We start from the raw sequence: 14,555 nt of genomic DNA, 5'->3' as shown, positions 1-14,555 counted from the left end.
GTGGGGGATGGGGAAAAATAGGTGATGGGGATTAAGGAGTGCACTTGTTGTGATGTGCACCTGGTGTTGTAAGGAAGTATTGAAACACGATATGGTACACCTGAAACTAATATCACACTGTATGTTGACTACCTGGAATTCAAATAAAAACTTGAAAAAAAAAAGATAATATATAAAAAAATAAAATAGATACTCCTCTCTGATCTACAGTAAATTGAATAGATACAAACATATTAAGCTAATTCTGATTTTTGTTTGTTTTGTTTTGGTTTTTAGTCTAAGTCAGAATGATGTTGAATATTTTATTTGAATATTTCTAAGGTTTAATGAGTCTTTTGAACACTTGGCATTTTTTAAATAGTATTGCTCTCCATAAAAGTGGCTCTATATTTTTAATCACCTGTTTAAAATATGTTGGCTCACCCTTTAGAAGAAAGGTGTTAATTATTAGAATTACAAAAGGCATTATTACATAATTCTGTAATGCTTATTAAAATTTGAAAACAATATTTTTATTTTTATTAACACGATAGGTTTTCTAACTTGAGCTTGTAAAACTACAGGTGCAAAAATGTAGGTGTATCCAATAATGTCTAATGTCATTCCAACCCTAAGCTTTACAGGCCTCATTTGATTATTGTGTTGCATTGTTAAACAAGCACCTGTAAGTCTTGTAGGCAAAGGTATTAGTGTAGTACGTGGCTCTCTATCTGTACATAACTATCAGTTACTTTTTCCCCTGATTCTCCCACCCCTCACTCACCACATCTGACAATCACCAATCTGTATCTGTGAGCTTGGCTTATTAATTTATTATTTATTTAAGTTATAGATTCAAAATGTAAGAGATATCATGCAGTAATTATCTTTCTGACTTTGGCTTATTTCACTCAGCGTAATTCTTACTGGGTCTATCCATGTTGCTACAAATGGCAAGATTTCATTCTTTTTTGTGGCTGAATAATATTATGTTGTATATATATACACCATAGCTTCTTTATTCATTCAACCATGGGTGGAGATTCAGATTATTTCCATATCTTGGCTATTGATAAATAATGCTGAAATGAACATGGAGGTGCATATATCTTTTCAAGTTAGTGTTTTTGTTTTGTTTGGATAAATACACATAAGTGGAATAACTGGATCATATGTAGCTCTATTTTTAATATTTAGAGGAGCCTACATACTGTTTTCCATAATGGTTGTGCCAATTTACATTGCCACCAACAGTGCACAGGTGTTTCCCTTTCTCCACATCCTTGCCAACACTTGTTATTTCCCAATGATTAATGTTGCAGAGCCTCTTTTCATGTATCTGTTGGCCAAGATATGTCTTCTTTGGAAAAATCTCTATTCAGATCTGCCCAATTTTATTTATTTATTTATTTATTTAGTTACTTTCAAGTTTTTATTTAAATTCTAGTTAGTAAACATATAGTGTAGTATTGGTTTCAGGAGGAGAATTAAGTGATTCATCACTTCCATATCGCATGCAGTGCTTATCACAAGTGGCCTCCTTAATACCCATCACCCATTTAGTTCATCCCCCACCCACATCCCCTCCATCAATCCTCAGTTTGTTCTCTATAGTTAAGAGTCTCTCTGGTTTGCCTACCTCTCTTTTTTCCCCTTCCATTATGTTCATTGTTTTATTTCTTAATTTCCACATATGAATGAAATAATATGGTTATGCTTAGCATAATACAGTCTAGCTCCATCCATGTCATTGCAAATGGCAAGATTTTATTCTTTTTGATAGCTGAGTAATATTATTATTCTTTATCCATTCATCAGTCGATGGACACTCTTTCCATAATTTGACTATCATTGATAATGCTGCTATAAACATCGGGGAGGATGTGCCCCTTCAAATCAGTACTTTTGTATTCTTTGGGTAAATACCTAGTAGTGCAATTGCTGAGTCTAGGGTAGTTCTATTTTTAACTTTTTGAGGAACCTTCATACTGTTTTCCAGAATGGCTGCACCAGTTTGCATTCTCATCAACAGTGTAAGAGCAGACCTGCCCAATTTTTAATTGGACTGTTTTTTTGCCATTAAGTTGTTTGAGTTATTTATGTATTTTGTCTAATAGTCCCTTATCAGATATATGATTTGTAAATATTTTCTTCTAATCAATAGGTTGCCTTTTTATTTTCTGGATGGTTTTCTTTTCTGTGCAGCAGCTTTTTAGTTTGATGTAGTCCCATTTGTTAATTTTTGCTTTTGGTGCTTTTGCTTTTGATGTCAGATTCAAAAAATTATTGCCAAGACCTATGTTAAGGAGCTTACCACCTATGTTTTTTCTAGGATTTTTATAATTTCGTGTCTATGTTCAAGTCTTTAATCAATGCTTTTAAACTTTTAAAAAAGTAAACTGTACCCCCAATGTGGGGCTTGAATCAATGACTCCAAGATCAAGAGTTGCATGTCCTACTGACTGAGCCAGTCAGGTGCCCCTAGTCTTTAATCCATTTTGAATTAATTTTTGTGTATGGTGTAAAATAGTTGTCCAATTTCATCCTTTTGCATTTGACTGTTCAATTTTCCCAATACCATTTATTGAAGAGACTACCCTTTCCCCATTGTATATTTGTGACTCCTTTGTTGTTAAGTTAATTGACCATATATGCATGGGTTTATTTTGGGGCTTTCTATTCTATTCTATTGATCTATGTGTCTGTTTTTTATGCCATTACCATACTGTTTTAATTACCATAGTTTTGTAATATAATTTGAGATCAAGATGCATGATGTCTTCAGCTTTGTTCTTTCTCAAGATGACTTTGGCTATTCAGGGTCTTATATAGTTTCATACAAATTTTAGAATTGTTTGTTCTATTTCTGAGAAAAATGCCATTAGAATTTTGATAGGGATTGGGGCACCTGGGTGGATCAGTCCGTTAAACGTCTGACTCTTGTTTTCAGCTGAGGTCATGATCTCAGGGTTGTGAGACTGAGTCCTGGGTCAGGCTCCACACTGGTCATGGAGTCTGCTTAAGAGTCTTTCTCTCCCTCTGCCCGTCCCACCTCCACCCTCTTCCTCTCTTAAAAAAAAAAAAAAAAAGAATTTTGATAGGGATTGCATTGAATCTGTAGAATGCTTTGGGTGTTTTGACATTTTATTTTTTTTAAGATTTTTTTTATTCATGAGGGAGAGAGAGAGTGAGAGAGAGCACAAGCAGGGGGCAGATGGAGAGGGAGAAGCAGACTCCCTGGCAAGCAGGAAGCCAGCCCAATGTGGGGTTCCATCCCCGGATCCTGAGATCATGACCTGAGCCGAAAGCAGACCCTTAACCGACTGAGCCACCCAGGCGCCCCGAGTTTGGACATTTTAACAATATTTATTCTTTCAATCTTGAGCATGGAGTATGTTTCCATCTGTGAGCAATGGAATGTCTTGTATTGTTCCTGATCTTTAAGGACAAGCTTTCAGCTTTTCACCATTGAATATATTAGCTTTATTATGCTGAGGTACATTCCATCTTATACCAACTCTGTATAGAGATTTTATCATAAATAGTTGTTGAATTTTGCTAAATGCCTTTTCTGCACCTATTCAGACGATTGTATGTTTGTTGGTGATGTATGACATTGACTGATTTGTGGATATTTAACCATCCTTGCATCCCTGGAATAAATCCCACTTCATCATGGTGTATGATTCTTTTAATGTATTTTTTAAGTTTGATTTGCTAATATTTCGTTGAGGGTTTTCCCATCTATGTTCATCAGAGATATTGGCCTGTAATTTTCATTTCTTGTGGCATCCTTGTCTGGTTTTGATATTAGGGTAATGCTGGCCTTGTAAAATGAGTTTAGAAGAGTTCCATCCTCTTCTGTTTTGGGAGAATTTGAGAAGGATTAGTCTAAATTCTTCTTTGAAAGTTTGGTAGAATTCACCTGTGAAGTTGTTTGGTCCTGGACTTTTGTTTGTTGGGAGGTTTTTAATTACTGATTCAACCCCCATGCTAATAATCACTTTGTTGAGATTTTCTGTTTCATCATTATTTAGTCTTGGTAGGGTGTATATTTGCAGAAATTTATCTATTTTTTTAAGTTATTTAATTTGTTGGCATATAATTGTTCCTAGTAGTCTCATGATTCTTTGCATTTTTGTCGTGTCAGTTGTAACATCTTTCATTTCATTTTTTAAACTTTTAAATTATTTTTAAAAACATTAAAAAAAATTTTTTTTAAAGATTTTATTCAGTCATTTGACAGAGAGAGAGTGTGAGCACAAGCAGGCAAATGACAGGCAGAGGGAGAGGGAGAAGCAGACTCCCTGCTGAGCCAGGAGCCCACTGTGGCACTTGATCCCAGGACCCTGGGATCGTGACCTGAGCCAAAGGCAGATACTTACCTGACTGAGCCACCCAGGTGCCCCACGTCTTTCATTTCTGAATTTATTTATTTGAGCCCCCTCTCTTTTTTTCTTGGTGAGTCTAGCTAATGGTTTTTCAAAGGTTTATCTTTTCAAAGAACTAGCTTTTAGTTTCATTGATCTTTTCTGTTGTCTTTTAAATCTCTTATTTCATTTATTTCTGCTCTAGTTTTTGCTATTTCCTTCCTTCTACTGACATTGAACTTCATTTGTTCTTTTTTATCTAATTTCTTGAGGCATAAAGTTAGGTTGCTTATTTAAGAGCTTTTTTGTTTCTTGAGTGGGCATTTATTACTATGAACTCCCCCCTTAGAACTGCTTTTGCTGCATCCTATAAATTTTAGTATAATTACATTTCTATTTTCATTTATCTGAAGTTATTTCTTGATGTCTCCTTTGATTTCTTCAATGACCCATTGGTTATTCAGTCTCCTGTTTAATCTCCACATATTTGTGTATTTTCCATTTTTCTTCATGTTATTAATTTCTAGTTCCATACCATTGTGGTCAGAAAAAAAATGCTTGATATGATTTCAATCCTCTAAAATTTATTAAGATTTGTTTTAAATATGATCTGTCTTGGAACGTGTTCCATGTGTACTTGAGAAAAGTGTATATTCTGTTGTTTTTGGGTGGAATGTTCTATAAATATCTGTTAAGCCCATCTAGTCTAATGTGTCATTTAAGACCAATGTTTCCTTATTGGTTTTCTGTTTGAATGATCTATCCACTGACATAAGTGGGATATTAAAGTTCCCTACTATTGTTGTATTGCTCTCTATTTCTCTTGTTAGATCTGTTAATATTTGTTTTATATATTTAGGTGTTCCTATGTTGGGTACATAAATATTTACAAATGTTGTATTTTCTTGTTGGGTTGACTCTTTATCATTATGTAATGTCTTTCTTTGTCTCTTATTGCAATCTTTGTTTTAAAGTTTATTTTTTCTGATATAATTACAGCTACTCCAGCTTTCTTTTGGTTTCCATTGTGTGGAATATCTTTTTCCATCCCTTCACTTTTAGACTGTGTGTGTTCTTACATCTAAAGTGAGTGTCTTCTAGGCAGCATAGAGATAGGTCCTATTTTTACATCTATTCAGCCACTTTGTATCTTTCGATTATAGAATTTAGTCCATTTACATTTAAAGTCATATTGTTAGGTATGCACTTATATATATCAATAATGACTTTAAACATAAATGGACTAAACTCACCATTTGATTAACTACTTTTTGGCTGCTTTGTAGTTCCTCTCTAGACATCTTCTCTTGTTTTCTTCCTTTGTGGTTTGATGACTTACTTTAGTAGAATGCTTATGTTCCTTTTCTTTATTTTTGTATATTTACTTTAGGTTTTTGTTTTGTGATTACTGTGAGACTTATATATAACCACTTACATCTCTAACAGTCTATTTTAAGTTGATAACAACTTAAGTTTGATCCCAATGGAAAGCTCAACATTATTATTCCCCCCACCACATATTATGTTTTTAATGTCACATTTTACATCATTTTATCTTGCGTGTTCCTTAACTTAATTATTGTAATCATAGCTTTTAGTACTTTTATTTTATAACTTTCGTTGTAGCTTTGTAAGTTATTAAGCAACTACCTTTACTATACATTTATCTTAAAAAGTGAGGGGCGCCTGGGTGGCTCAGTCATTAAGCGTCTGCCTTTGGCTCAGGGCGTGATCCTGGTGTTCTGGGATCGAGCCCCACATCAGGCTTCTCCACTGGGAGCCTGCTTCTTCCTCTCCCACTCCCCCTGCTTGTGTTCCCTCTCTTGCTGGCTGCTCTCTCTCTGCCAAATAAATAAAATAAAATCTTTAAAAACATTTTTTTAAAAAAGTGGACTTCATTCTTTCATATATGTTATTGTTATAAATTAGTGCCCTTTTTAGCTTAAAAAAGTCTCCTTAACACTTCTTATAAGGCCAGTTTAGTGGTGATGAACTCCTTTAGCTTTTGCTTACGTGGAAAATTCTTTATCTCTCCTTCCCTTCTGAATGATAACTTTGCTAGGTAGAATATTTTGGTTGAAGTTTTTTCCTTCAGCACTTTGAATATGTCATACCACTCCCTTCAGACCTGCAAAGTTATTGCCGAAAAATCTGCTGACAGTCTTATGGGGGTGCCCTTGCATGTAAGAAGTTTTTTTTCTTTTTGCTGCTTTTAATATTCTCTCCTTGTCTTTAACTTTTGACATCTTAATTATAATGTGTCTTGGTGTGAATTTCTTTGTGTTCCTTTTATTTGGAACTTTTGGGTTTCCCGGATCTGGATGTCTATTTCCTTAACCAGGGTAGGGAAGTTTTTTGCCCCTATTTCTTCAAATAAGATTTCTGTCCCTTTCTCTCTGTGTGTTCCTTCTTGGACTCCTGTAATGTGCATGTTAGTCTGCTTGATATTGTTCTGTAAGTCCCTTAAGCAAACTTCATTTTCAAAATTCTTTTTTTTTTTTTTTTTTTTTTTGGGCACCTGGATGGCTCAGTCAGTTAAGTGTCTGGTCAAGGTCAGGTCATCCCAGGGACCTGGAATCAAGTTTTGCTTTGGGCTCCCTGCTCAGTGGGGAGTCTGCTTCTCCCTCAACCCCAACCCCCTGCTTGTGATCTCTCTCTTGATCTCTCTCTCAGATAAAGAAATAAAATCTTTAAAAAAAATTCTTTCTTCACTTCACTGCTTTCATTGATTACCTTCTAGTTAACTGATCCTTTCTTTTTCTTCACTTTGTTGTTGAACCCTTCTATTGTATTTTTTTCATTTCAGTTATTGTATTCTTCTGCTTTGTGACTTCTAATTGGTACTTTCTTATTTTCTTTTTTAATCTCTTTGTTGAAGTTCTCACTGTGTTCCAATCTTCTCCCAAGTTCAGTGGGCATCTTTATGACTATTTCTTTGAATTCTTTATCAGGTAAATTACTTATCTCCATTTCATTAAGCTTTTTTCCCCCTGAGGTTTTATGTTGATTTTTCATTTGGGACCTATTTCTCTGTTTCTTCATTTTGCCTTAGTCTCTGTGTTGGTTTCTATAGCAGATGAAACAGCCACCTCTCCCAGTCTTGAAGGAGTGGCCTCGTGTGGGACATGAATCTTGTTGTTCAACCTGGCCTCGGCTCTTGCATGTCTCTCAAACCTATGTACTTGTTCAAGCAGCCTATTATATTTTTAATAGTTCCCACTCATTCAGTATGTGCCAAGACCTGTCAGTGTCCCAAAGGGAAAGATCTTAGCACCTAGAATCCAGCTGACCGAAAGCCAGATCCTCAGGCATCAGCTTTTAAAACTGTGCACTATATACAGTCCTATGGGACCGCAAACATAAAACCCTATTTGTCGCCAGGGTTGGGTGATCTGGAGGTGTCCACTGTGCAGCAGTCACAAGAATCAGGGCTCCAGATGAGTATAAAAGCCCTTTTCTGGGAGATTTTCACAAGCTGAAACAAGGCAGAAGGAGAGCACCAAGGTGGCATCCACAGCCTACATTCCTGGAGAGCAGCTCCATAGGCCACTAAATGTGTGCCAAACCAGCAGTGTGCTCCTCAGACCAAGTTAAGAAGCCTTCTTCATAGAAAAATTGGGGTTTGTGCCTCAGCCTGCTGTTTGTGTGGTACTTTGGGATAGTGGTCTGCCAAGAGCCATCTTTCTGATTGCCAACATCCTGTGGGACCTAAGACTGGAAGCACCGTGGCCACTAGAGTTAGCTGATCAAGAGTTGTCCCCTGGGTGGCAGCCATGAACACCAGAGTTGCAGATAGATATGTGTAAAGCTGCCCTTCAGGAGACAGTGGTGCTCCAGAGCGTGTCAGCAGGTGAGCATGACTATAGGACCTGCCCTCTGAGGTCTCCGGAAAGGATTCCAGACAGCCCCAAGATGGATGTTTAATTAGAAGCCTGCCCCTTAGGCCACAGTCATGATGATTAACTAATAGGCCTCCTTCATGGAAAGACTGAGCTCCTGTGGTCTATTGCCTCTTGGTAGGCCCTGGAGATGGTAGCTATTTCAGAACTCTTTTTCTGTTGGTTACTCTCCTGTGGGACTCATGAGTGTAAGCCCCACTGGCCACCAGAACCACATGATATAGAGGTGTCCCCTAGCAGCAGTCACAAAAATTAGGGAGCCGGACAGGCATATGAGCTCCTTTCTGGGTGATACTAATTTTAGAGTCCCATGGGAGCAGGAACATAAGCTCCCGTGGCCTTGAGTCAGGAGATCAGGAGGCATGCCCTAGGCATGCCCTTTGCAGCTGCAGAAGTCAGGGCACCAGATGCCTATAAAAGCTCCCTTCCACAAAATACTGGGGCTTTGGAGCATGGCAAAGGGAGAGTGTGAAGATGGTGCCTGTCAGTCTCCATCCCTGGAACGTGTTTCGGGCAAGCTCCTAGATATGTGTGTTCAGTCGGATGCCTGCCTCTCAGACCAATGCTTTTAATAGAAGCAGGTGTCCGTTCTTCACTTTAAGTCTGGTTGGGGTGGGCCCCCTCTGGGCTGGGCCCTGGGGCAGATGAGTCTGAGCACACAAGCCCTTCCAGAGGTGTTTCTCAGATCATTTCAGTCTTGTGCGTCTCAGGTCATGAGTCCCATTGATTTTCAAAGTTAGATGGTTTGGTGGCTCACCTCTCAGGCACAGGTCTTAAAAGTAGGAGTGTCTAATATGGGGTTTAAGCCTTCGCTCCTCAGGGAGAACCTCTGGATTTTGCATTCCTTACCGGTAGTGGGTATCCTTGAAGGGGATGGGGTTTAATTGCAAGCTTGTGTTCCAGCCTCTCCTATCTGGTTTGATGTGGTTTTCTTCTAATTAGCCTGATGTGTAGTTGTCGCTCAGCCAGGCTTTAAGCTTTTCAAAGAGAAAATTTTTCTATATGTAGCTGTAGACTAAGTGTGGGAAAAGGTGAATTCAGGATCTTCCTATGTCACCATCTTGAAAGAGAACTCTATCAATTAATTTTTAATTGTTCCCATTTTGGAAGTTCATGAAGACAAAAGAATATATAGAAAAAATTAAAGTCCTTTCCCCAAAGACAACCACCATTAATATTTCAGCTTGTTTTTTAATCTATAGTTATATGTATGTATTTGAATTCATCATTTCTTTAGTTAATCAAAGAAATAGACAGGGCTATATAATTCACATTGGTATTAGAATACTCTTGAATTGTTTCAACATGCTCTACTTTTGTAACCTTTCTGTGAACTCAAAATTCCCAAATATTTAAAAATATAATTGCTTTGACTTTATTAAAACAAAGCATAGTCATAAATATTTAAGCAATGCAATTAAATGCAAAAAAGAACGTAAAAAATGTTACCACTATCACTTAGAGACATAATCTTTGATAACATTGAGAATCCTATCTAGCAGCTCTTGATGGATAGGGGACTAGCTAGTGGAAATGCAGAATGGACAGAAGAAAGATAGAAGTACTTTTTATAGACTTGAATCATAAAAGGAATTACATGCAGTTTTACTTGAATTTAATAGAAGACACTGAAGTAAAATATAAGAAATAGCTAAGATAATAATAGCTCAGATAAATGTTTCTTCAACATTAAATTTTTTAGCCAATAAAGATTATCAGAGGGGCACCTGGGTGGCTCAGTTGGTTGAGCATCTGCCTTCGGCTCAGGTCATGATCCCAGGGTCCTGGGATCGAGTCCTGTGTTGGGCTCTCTTTTCCCTCTCCCTCCACCTGCCGATCTGCCAGATTGTGCTCTCTGTCTGTATTAAAAAAAAGAAAAATTATCAGAAGTTAAAAAGGAAAGACCAGGAAGAATATACACGACCTAGATGCTCTAATTTTAGGTCCCTTTGATTGATTTCCATGATTAAAAGACAAGGAAGTTAACATTCTTATATATTTTTCTGTTTCCCTTCTCATTCTGTTGCTTATATTATTTTTATTTTATCAAATAAAAACATTTACCTTCCCTCTGTAATCATAATTTCCATATTTATTTACTTTAGTTCTTCGTGTAAGTACATTAAATACTTGATTTTTTTTTTTTTTTTACCACATCCCATCCATCCTAGAGGATTAAAAAATAAATTCATCTCTTGGTTGGTTGCTTTTACTGCTGTATAGTTTTTTAAATTTAATTTTTATATGTGTTGCTTGCTTGTTCAAGAGTGCATATGCCCTAATCTTATATTTGTATTAGACCTTGACTAGCATACATTTTTTAGTTACATGATCTTTCCTGGAGAACAAATACTACAGATATTATTCTATTATGGCATTTACTGGTGTTCTAGTGCTTTACCAAATGTTCCTCCTTTCATTTTTGATTGTCTAGAATTCATAATTGAGGAATATTTTCAAGAAGAGTTTTCAGTTCCTGTATTTCTTCAGCTCTTACTTGGTGGACATTGTCTTCCTCTTGCCTTTACATGTGAACAAAACTTGATGTATTATATACTGTATTCTTCTAAAGTAAGCTAGAGAAAAGAAAATGTTACTGAGAAAATCGCAAGGAAGATAAAATACATTTATAGGGCTATACTATATTTATCCCCAAAAATATGCATATAAGTGGATCCACACAGTTCAAACCCATGTTGTTCAAAGGTCAACTGTACAAGAAAATGAAATAAAAATTGTGAATTACCGAATCAATTTCTAGAGAAATTAGGAGCAATGCAGAATGTTCATCGTCACTATTTTATTTCAAAAATTTTCTGTATGGTTCAACTCTTCCCACTGATTATTTTGTTTTATAGCTCCATAGCCCTAAATAAAATGCTTTTCTTACTATTTCTTGGTTAGCTTTAGGTATTATGTTTTGATGCCTCACGTGGAACATAAAGATTTAACTCTCTTTTACCACCCCCAGCGCACATAGACACTCATTTCCTCATATAGATGTATTATATATAAGCTTGGTTAGTTCAGTATTCAGGATTTATCGTGTCATGACTATGTAAATGCTATTCACAGGTGAGTTATGCAGTATACTATGATTACTCTTCCTCATCTGCATAGAACAGGAAATATAGTATACTATGATTTTTCTTTTCCTGAAATTAATAATTGCTTTTTATTGCTTGCTCAGTTTTTATGTATTTCCTAGTATTTTAAACCCAAACTCTCCCCAAATTTGTAATTTATTTTCAATATGTTCAGGAATTTTATTACCTACAACTTATTGAAGAAAATTTCCCTGCATTTTCCAGGCCTGCTCAAGTAGGCCTCATTGGCCCTGCTACACGGTTCTCATCTTTGCTCCCCTTTTACTGCCATCCTGTGGATTCTCTTTACTTTTCCTTGTACTGGATTTCATTCCCTGAATACCAAGCTTTCCTAGTCTTGGTTTATTCCTTTGTTTTGTAGAGCCGATCCTCCGGTAGCCACTTAGGAAGGGGAGCATGGGAGAAGAATATTGGGATCTGGAACACCTAAAAATGTCTTTATTTAATATTGCATTTTATAGTCTAGCTGGATTTGTTAATTTAGTTTGGAAATAATTTTCCCTCAAAATTTTGAAGTCATTGGACTGTTGTCTTCTAGCTCCCAGTGTTGCTGTTGAGATATTTAATCATCTTCTGATTCTTCAGTTTTTGTATGATGCTTTTCTCTCAAGCTTGTAGGAGCTTTTGTTTGTTACCACTTTTCTAGAATTTCATAATAGTTTGACTCTCTTTTCATCCTTTGGTTTGGATGCTCAATAGGGTCATTCAATCTGGAAATTTAGACTCTTGTATTCTAGGAAAAGGTTTTGAATCTGTTCTTTGATAGTATCCTTAACTCTGGTTTTTCTCTTCTATCTTGACTTCTTGGCCTGGTTTCCTAATTTTCTTAGTTTTTCCATCCATTTTTTCACATTATTGTTCTTTCATCTTACTTTTTGCAAGATTTTTTTCAACTTTATCTTCTAACCATCCTGTTAATTTTTTTTTATTTCTGGTACCACACTTTTAATTATTAAATAGAGTTTTGTTTGTTCTCAGAGTTCTGCCTTTAAATATAATCCTTTTTTTTTTTTTTTGATAGATAGCACAAGCAAGGGGAACAGGGAGCCTGATGTAGGGCTCCATCCCAGGACCCTGGGATCATGACCCCAGCCAAAGGCAGATGCTTAACTGACTGAGCCACCCAGGTGCCCCAGAAATAATCCTATTCTTGTTCATGGTTATAAAATATTCCTAATTCTCTAAGGATAGGAACGATTTAGTTTTTTGATTTTTTTTGTTTTTGTTTTTGTTTTTTTCTGGAGAGGAAAGGCGGGCAAATAGTTTAGTATTTTGAACGTGTGTTCTCCCTACTTTGTCTTGTTTACCCTTTGGGTAATTTCCTTATATTTAAGACTTGCATTCTAAAAAGCTATTGAGAATATCTGTGCATGTGTGAGCTTTGTTAACTGGGGCCTTTCTTTACAGAGTGGTCTGGCAAGGACATATTTGGGGAAACTCCTATTTTTAGGTCTTATCTTCCAACTGGTCAGAATTCCTAGAGAAGAATCTTCTAACCTCCTTTCTGGAGGGGAAAGTCCTGACTGAGTGCATTCTGATCATCAAGTAAAGAGAAGAATTGTGGTCTAGACATTTATTACATAAAATTTCAATCAATTTTTCTACCCTCAAATGTGCTTAGTGTTTCCTAGTCTAACCATTTTCTTTTTTAAAAGAAATAATTAAATTGAAATTTAATATGCAAACAGAAAGTACACACACATGAGTATATATCTCAATGAATTCCTACACAGGGAACACACCTGTGTAAGCAGCACCCAGACGAAGACATAAAACAGTCACCACCTGTGATGACTCCTTGCGCTTCTTCACAGTCGTTCCCCTCCCACCACCAAAGGTAATTAACAGTCCGACTTCTGTCATTCTAGATTCGTTTTTGCCTGTTGTTAAACACACACACACACACACACACACACACACACACACGCACAAATATATGGAATTTCCTTTTGTGTTGGCTTCTTTTACTCAACATGATGTTACTGAGATTTATCCATATTATCACATGTAGCTATTGAGAATTTATAATTTATCACACATAGCTATTTAGAATTTTGCTATTGAAGGACAACTGAGTTAGGATCAAAGAAGTATGGTTCTATATTTCAGTCACTGTGTTTTTTAATTATAACTTTTTGAGGAATAATTGACAAGCATAATTATATAATTATATTTAAACTATATAACATGGTGTTTTGATATATATGTCTATAGTAGAATGATTACCAATATCAAGATAATTAATATATTTATCACCTGATACAATTAATGTAGATAACTCTTTTTTTTGTGGTGAGAATGCTTCAGCTCTACCCTCAACCACTTTCAAGTATACACTATTGTATTATTAACTATAGTCACCACCATGCTGCGAATTAGATCTTCAGAACTTATTCTTCTTATAACTGAAAACGTGTACCCTTTGACTTTCCCCTCCCTCTATCCCTGGCAACCACTATTCTATTCTCTGTATATGAAATTAGTCAAGCAGTGTGTTAAATGCTTTATGTATGTGATCTTATTCATCTTCATTATAATCCTAGAATTAGGTCTTTTATTCATCCATCCATTCATTCATTCATTCTTCATTCAATTAACAAATATTTATTTATACCTATTATATACCAGGCACTTTTCTAGGTGTGGGGAAATCAGCCAAAAGAAAGAGGCATATATCTATGAATAGTTAAATAAAACAGGTAAGAATCTATACCCTCCTGGAGCTTACATTTTATAAGCAAAATATTTGATATATTAGATATGGATAAATGTTGCTGAGAAAAAGCAAGGAGGGGGATGTGAGGAGCTGATGATGAAGGAGGGATATTTGTAATTTTATTTTACTTTATTTTTTATTTTTTGAAAGAGAGAGAGAAAGCACCAGTGAGGAGCGAAGGGGGGCACAGAGGGAGAGGGAGAATCCCAAGCAAACTCCACACCCAGCGCAGGCCCTGACATGGGGCTCTATCTCACGACCCTGAGATCATGACCTGAGCTGAAATCAAGAGTCAGACGCTTAAGTGACTGAGCCACTCGGGCGCCCTGGCACGTTTGCAGTTTTAGATAGTGGGTGAAGGAAGATACCACTGAAAAAATGAGTTTTGAGCCCAAGCTTAAAGGAAGTGAGAGAGTAAGCCATGCAACTATTTGGAGGAAGAGCACTCTAGGCAGAAGAAAAGGCAAGAGTAAAAGTCTACAGG

At 36.3% G+C, this 14,555-nt stretch overlaps 1 protein-coding gene across 2 annotated transcripts in view; it reads left to right on the top strand.

The window, feature by feature from the left end:
• The window catches only part of TRPM6 (transient receptor potential cation channel subfamily M member 6), a 181,359-nt gene that overhangs the window by 4,307 nt on the left and 162,497 nt on the right, over positions 1 to 14,555 (top strand). Inside the window, exon 2 of one of the 2 annotated variants that reach the window (XM_087858787.1) lies at positions 13,089 to 13,192. The exons of the other annotated variant lie outside the window; for it this stretch is intronic. The gene's annotated coding sequence lies outside the window, so the exon portion shown is untranslated. The remainder of the gene's footprint in view (positions 1 to 13,088; positions 13,193 to 14,555) is intronic. 2 annotated transcript variants of the gene reach the window in all.

Source organism: Ursus americanus, chromosome 34 (assembly GCF_024610735.1).
Source record: "Ursus americanus isolate L20-20 chromosome 34, mUrsAme1.1.p, whole genome shotgun sequence".
In the NCBI taxonomy this organism is placed as follows: Eukaryota; Metazoa; Chordata; class Mammalia; order Carnivora; family Ursidae; genus Ursus; species Ursus americanus.
The sequence above is the reverse complement of the archived record's forward strand: the minus strand, read 5'-3'. Positions and strand labels throughout refer to the sequence as shown.